Source organism: Penaeus chinensis, chromosome 4 (genome assembly GCF_019202785.1).
Source record: "Penaeus chinensis breed Huanghai No. 1 chromosome 4, ASM1920278v2, whole genome shotgun sequence".
Lineage (NCBI taxonomy): Eukaryota > Metazoa > Arthropoda > Malacostraca > Decapoda > Penaeidae > Penaeus > Penaeus chinensis.
In genome coordinates this window covers 36,443,458-36,450,957 of record NC_061822.1, presented here as the reverse complement: position 1 = coordinate 36,450,957, position 7,500 = coordinate 36,443,458, and the positions used below count along the sequence as shown (strand labels likewise).

Genomic DNA, 7,500 nt, shown 5'->3' with positions numbered 1-7,500 from the left:
AGATAGGTTGGATAAATAAGTGAGATAGGTGGATACGACGTAAGAAGCCAGCAAGGTGAATTGCGTCTCCATCCAAAGCGGAGAGAAATATGATATGACAGAGGAAAGGGAAAAACAGGAAGGAAAGATATTGAATAAACAATGATGAAAAAAAAATAAAAATAAAGGACAAAAGAGAGGAATGAACAAAGGAACAAAAGAATGTAAAAGAAAACCTAGTGTGGTCACTGAAGGGAAACGGTTTGACAGCGAGTTCCTTTGCTCTTGAGCCCGTGAATTTATGCCTATTTACCCACCAGTGTATCTGTGCACGTTGTCTGTGCATCTGACTGCCTCTGTCTAGCCACTTACAGATTCGATCGATTTGTTGGCCGAGAGACTCTATATATCAGGGTCTATTCTGCATTTCTCTGCCCTGCACCGTGAGCATGCGATTGCACATTCGCCCACGTGTTTGCATGGCCGTGTCATAAGCCTACATCATTTATGATTTATGATCATATATAGAACGATATATACTCTACATCTATGTTTTTATCTGTAGTTGTCCTTTCTGCGATACGTGTATATTTATATTTATCTATCTAGCTAGGTATTTATCTATCTAGCGAGCTATCTACCAGTCTATCTATCACTATATATGTATGTGTGTGTGTGTGTGTGTGTGTGTGTGTGTGTGTGTGTGTGTGTGTGTGTGTGTGTGTGTGTGTGTTTATGAACATACACGCCGTTTCCTATCCTAGCTCTTCAGGAACTGCTTTGCCTACATGACACCTGCCCTCTCAGCAGACTGTGAGCGCTTCATCTTTGCATGACATCCAGACTGGGTTTCTATAGCAACCTTGTTTTTGCATGGCATGTAATTTATGATGTACCGCACGCACATACCTCGGTTAAAACGCACAGCAAAGCCCATGATATAAGTAGGCCTATGTAATGTAAGTATATCCTGTATAATTTTATTATATAATAATATTTCGGAGGGAAATAGCAAGATGGAAATTTCGCTGCAATAATCGTAACTCCACAGAGAGGTATGAAGGGTTGGGTCTGTAACACAACGACCACGAACCTGCACGATCCCTTCCGTGGATGTTGTTTAAATGGTTTATTTCGCTAAAAGGGAGTCTATTAACCCGCTTCTGACTAATAAAACTTAATGAGGGAGCCACGACGATGGGTCTTTCCTTCATTTCTGTAATTAGACGCATCATGTCAGTTCCGCTAATGATACCATCTCGTTTTATTTCCGGTTTAGGTTATGATGGTTCATTACCTACATGAGAAGCGAAAACTTCAATATGTTATCTGCTTGGGGGACGACACAACCCTTTTTTGGCAATAGCACCAAGTGCAAATTATCAATTTAGACAATTGGTCTCCACAAGGTCACATTGAAGTCCTACGCAACATTACATAACACCAAAACAGGAACGTGAACTGAGATCAAGAAAAAAACAAAGTAGATCAAGCCACCACAAGCATCATATGTCGATGAAAAATAGACACGTAACCTTATCTCAAACAACCTCATTTCTGCCTCACGAGTTTCGACACGTCAGTCTCACATTGGTATTATAAACGAACCATACAAACAAATGTCTCCCCAATCCGAAGACATCAAGAACAAAACGGCAGTAAAAATAACGAACCGAGTAAGGATAAGACAAAACACACCAAAACGAAAGCCGTAATCCTTCGGAAACCTTTTGCACCCTCGATCATCCTCGGCTTCATGATGGACACGAGGTGGCTTATCCCACGAACTGGCAACTCTCTCCGGCACCATCACAAAGAACTCTCTTGTGACTCGGTGCTGATATAAGGGGAGGGGGAGAAAGGAAGAAAATAAAGAGAAAGAGGGAGAAACGACAATGGCGTGAGTGATTCTCCACTGAAAGAGCGAGAGGGGTAAAAAAAAAAGGAGTGAGAAGAGCGACTGACATGGTTAAATAGCGGAATAGAATTGATTAACCGGTGACAGAGGAAGATAGAGAGGGAAAGTGAAGGAGAGGGAGAGAGAGAGAGAGAAAGAGAGAGTGAGAGAGAGAGAGAGAGAGAGAGAGAGAGAGAGAGAGAGAGAGAGAGAGAGAGAGAGAGAGAGAGAGAGAGAGAGAGAGAGAGAGAGAGAGAGAGAGAGAAAGAGAGAGAGAGAGAGAGGGCGGAGGGGGGGTATTGACAGAGACAGACGGTCAAACGGATAGACAGACAGACAAGCAGACGGACAGCCAAACATAACAGACAAATCAGATATACAGGGAGAAACAAAGATCAAAGTCATGAAACATGATTACGTAATACGAGTCAGTGGGCACAGCCTAAAGAAGCAAGAAAGTTTGTGGTTTTTGGGCAATTAGACTTGTAAAAATGCAAATGAGAGAGAGCGAGAGAGAGAGAGAGAGAGAGAGAGAGAGAGAGAGAGAGAGAGAGAGAGAGAGAGAGAGAGAGAGAGAGAGAGAGACAGAGAAAACATATACGATATAACGTAATAAACGCTTTATTACAATCATTGCTCAACCAACAACGACAGCGCCGTTGTATTTGATAAATAAAAACGGCAACTATCGATGTTCATGCACGAGAATTGCCACTTAAATCATCAGTTAAGAAGAACAAAGCTTCAGTCACTGCTGATTCAGGACGACACCCGTTCGAAACATGTGCGTAACAGATGTCCTGAGATTTAAAACGAGCAGTTCTGGCAGGACGAGCCAGACGTGTCTTGCATTACTTGCACACATGCTTTCAGGACTTACTACACCTTAGCAAAAAGTTCACCCAGATATGCTGCTCGTGTTTAGCAGCTCCACATCGTGTGTTGAAGGCAACGCACTGACCGTACTGCATGCCTTGAGTGGGTGCGAAGCATAGAGACGGATCTTTGTCAACATTTACACTTACATGCATACATGTTTATATTAATTCATATAATTATGAATATTAATATATAGGTGGGTAAATGGCTTACTTCATAGATTTAAAAACTAATATATGCAGTGTCTACCAATATGTCTGTCTGCCTCTTTACGTATTACATATTTGTTTAGGTATCTGAGTGAATATGTATCCCGTACAGTATGTATATGTTTCTGTTTACTGGGTGCAAGGTTTCAAGTACGTGAATGTGAGTATATGCTGTGAGGTGTGCAGAGGGTCACGCTAACGGCCATTAAAATTCAAGATTAATTACCAACTATGACTTTAATAACTCCTTTGTTGTGTGTGTGTGTGTGTGTGTGTGTGTGTGTGTGTGTGTGTGTGTGTGTGTGTGTGTGTGTGTGTGTGTGTGTGTGTGTTTGAGAGAGAGAGAGAGAGAGAGAGAGAGAGAGAGAGAGAGAGAGAGAGAGAGAGAGAGAGGGGGGGGGGGCGAAAGAGAGTAAAAACAAACAGAAAAATACAATTTAGGAAAATTAATCTCACGTTGTTACCATCGGTTGAAAAATAAAAAATAAAAGCCTTCGCTTCCTCTCACTAAAAGAAAAGGAAAAAGAGACGCAAACTTAAAAATCAGCAAGGAAGGAAAACGAGAAAATCCAAGAAAGGCTTTCGCTTCTAACTCCTACCTTGAGTCTCCATCTCGATCATGAAGAGTGCAAATGCTCATAACATGGAAGTCGCGTGGAACAGCTCTCAGCATCCGGAATGTCGAACATGTTAATAGCCTTTGACGTGACAGCATTGTGCAGTTTCAGTGTAAATCCAATACATTATAACAATTGCAATAACAAATGGGAAAAACAAGAAAAAAACATTGAATGAGGAAAGAGAATGGTGTTTCGCTGCGGGAAAAATCGATATACATACCGGTTACATAACAATGAGTTTAAAACGCACACCGTTGGCCGCCAGTGAATCGACTGCTGGAATTTGTGCTTAAAATCCATTTTATTTTTATTTTTGTTGCACTTGTTGTTCTGGGAACTCAGGTTATTCTAAAAACAAATGTAGTAAATATCTAGGAAGATTTTTTTTTTCTTCCCTTTACCTCTCCAAACTTCTCCGAATCCCATGAAAGTTTTTGGGATATATCGCGATCCCAGGGCAGATCACACTCACAGATAACGAAAAATAAAGAAAAAGAGTCAATAATTTCACAAAATAGTGAAACCTACACGAAAGTGTGATCCAAGCCCTAATCCTCTCAAATTTTCCAGTAGAAGTCATAAAAACAAAAGACGAACAACGGCGCTTAGCCTATTGGAATCAGCGCGGATCCAAATCGGCCAAAATCGTAAACCATTCGCTGTACACTTTACTGCCGCCTGTTCTCATGGATATTATACAGCGCTTGATAGAGTTTCCAATTATGACACAGAACCTGAACAGTTAGTTAATGGGCGGAAGCTCACAACGCAACGGTAACATATGTAAAAATAAACTTGAAATTTTGTGAACGCTTTTGAATGAGAGTTCTGATTTACTAAAAAATAAATAAATAAATAAGAGAGAGAGAGAGAGAGAGAGAAAACAATACTACACAGTCTCTTATGTAGAATTAATAATTTCATGATTGTTTAATTTAGGTGACACCCTCTGGTGGTTTAATCTTCACTTTTTGAATTTGCAAATGAGCAATATATAATTGATAGGAGAAAATATGAGTGTAGGCTTATCTTCTCTTGTTTGTTTACTTCATAATTTCCTTAAGTTTGACTCTTCTTTTCAGAATGTCTAACCCATTTCTTTTTTTTTTTTTAAATATACGGACAAAGTCCTCCGCTTCTTCAATAACGTCACGCTATCATGATATCATCTTACTGTTTCTGCGGTGACGTCATCTTTCCATCATTAAAGTGACGTAATTTATTAAACGTCATTTCTTTTTACTACAATTATCATTCCTGACTGCCCGTTGTTATTATCTCTCCCTCGCGCCATTCGACCGTTCTCAGAATACCCCCCTCCCTCTCCCCCCTCTCTCTCTCTCTCTCTCTCTCTCTCTCTCTCTATATATATATATATATATATATATATATATATATATAGTGTGTGTGTGTCTGTGTGTGTGTGTGTGCATACATACATACATACATACATACATACATACATACATACATACATACATACATACATACATACATACATACATACATACACATATATATACACACACACACGTACACTTACACAAATACACACACATATATAGATAGATAGATAGATATTTATATGTATATATGTATGCATGTATAAATATATACATATAGAGATAGAGGGAGAAATTACTAAGCCATCTCTTTTTTACTCTCTCCCTCCCTTCCTTTCTCGCCGTTTTTTTTCACTCACCCCTGCTCCATTTTCCATACAAGGACATTGCCCCTTCCTTCCGTATCTCTTCCATTCTCTATCTTCGTTCTTTTGTAATTACTTTTCTTTTTTGAAAGACAATATCCAAATGATTCGTAGACATATCTCCTCTCCTTCTCCTTTTTCTTATCCCTTGCTTCCCTTCCCGATCTTTATTATTCTCTCGATGAGTTTGTTCTTTCCCACGACCCTTGACCCTCCCTCCTTCACCCTTCTCTGAGTATAAACTCGCACTCGCACCATCCCCTTTCTTAGCATTTGGGGCATCAAATATTTGTTCATATTTGGTCTCTTTCTCTCTCTATTTTTTTCTACCACCTCCCTCTCTATTCTCTCTCTCTCTCTCTCTCTCTCTCTCTCTCTCTCTGTCTGTCTGACCCAATTTTTTTTTCTTCCTCCCCTTTCCTCTCCCATATCTTCCTCCTTCACTCCCACCTACTCCTCCGTCCTCTAGTTTTCCCCTTCCCCTCCCTTCCCCCACCACACCGCCCCTTCTTCCACCCTCCACCCCTTATCCCTCCCCGTGAGTCATCATGGGGACGCTGGGCGAGGGAGTGACTCAGCATTCGTGACTCCAGGGACACGCAGATCTGCAGTCAGCTCCGGTCATGTGAACTGCGGATTAAAGAGTCACTCCGTTGTCATGCGATGCCCGCTGGACGAAGAGTGAGTGGAAGGTAAAGAAAACAGGAAAAAAAATAATTATTTGACTTGCTTATAAAATGTGATTTTTTATTTGCTTTGATTTTTTATCGGAAATTGTATGAGTATATGGAGAAGTAAATGGTAATAATCTTGTCTTCTCTGCAGTGTTGAGATTAACGTTTTTACTTCAGTGTTGTTGATAATTGGGTTAAGTTTATTTACGCATCCTTTGTTCTAGTTGAATTATTTATTGTTAGTACCCTTATCAACAAAATCAACATATTTTTTTTTTATAAAACTATGGATATAACTACTACCAATACCATAATCATTGTACCTCCCAGCGATATCAATAGCAAAGTTCTCCGTTACCGCCAAACTCCCCACTTCGCGAGACAGTTGTATAAAAACACGCAAACAACAAGGTTATAAAGGATGCGATATCGGTTCTCTGAATTCACTGCGCAAGAAGAACCCGGATCGAACTCTTCGTGTTATTTCTCTTATTTCATCTTCGTTTCTTTATTCTTCGAGTATCTCCGCGACTGCTTTTTTTATTAGATTATTTTATATTGATTATTCGGTGTTGCATGACGTAACTGATTGTCGATTCCCAGATCTAAACATGTGTGAGTGATGATAATGTTAATTTAAGAATGATGATTAAGGTTTGGTGACATTTGTTAAATCACAAGTAATCTGATGGCGATGTCTATAAAAAAAAAAAAAAAAAAAAATGACAGTACTAAGCGTATCCGTAAATTATGTTTTACATTTAGTATCCTTTCCGTATATTTTTCTTCCTTTCGTTAAAAATCCTCAGTAAGAATATCACCAAAGAAAGGATATACAAATCAGAGAAAAACATTAACCTGACTCATATGATTCTAGGATTAGACGCTCTTTATACGGCTTCCCGGAGCTTTCTGGGTTAACACTTTCCTTATATGTGAGGACTGTTTAATATTTTAATAGCGGTTATATCGGTGGTATTATGACTGCTATTTAACGCAAACGTTTTGGCTGTGACTTCAATTCCTATATACAAATTACTTGTCTGCTGTAAAGTTTAAGCTGGTAAATGTACGTGTTTTTCGTTGTTGTATAAGTGTGCATAATGTTTACATCAGTTTGCGTTTCGACAGCGCTCTCTCTCTCTCTCTCTCTCTCTCTCTCTCTCTCTCTCTCTCTCTATATATATATATATATATATATATATATCCTTCTCTCTCTCTCTCTCTCCCTCCCTCTCTCTCTCTCTCTCTCTCTCTCTCTCTCTCTCTCTCTCTCTCTCTCTCTCTCTCTCTCTCTCTCTCTATCTATGTCTCTCAATGATTATTACTCTGCCTCTCTCTCTCTCTCTCTATCTATGTCTCTCAATGATTAAATAATAATGATGAACATTGCAATAACCAGGGAAACAACGTTAATATTTTGGCAACACTTTTATTATTGTTATGTTAATACTACTATTGATAATGATAATAATGATGGCAATAATGATAATTGTAACAATAACAATTATAAAAATATTCATAATAGTAATAG

General features: G+C 39.1%; 1 protein-coding gene across 1 annotated transcript in view; it reads right to left on the bottom strand.

Moving 5' to 3' along the window:
- Positions 1–3,633, bottom strand: part of LOC125025113 (popeye domain-containing protein 3-like) — a 239,216-nt gene extending 235,583 nt beyond the window's left edge. The window contains exon 1 of the mRNA XM_047613035.1: positions 3,564–3,633. The gene's annotated coding sequence lies outside the window, so the exon portion shown is untranslated. The remainder of the gene's footprint in view (positions 1–3,563) is intronic.
- Between the last annotated feature and the right edge of the window lie 3,867 nt (positions 3,634–7,500).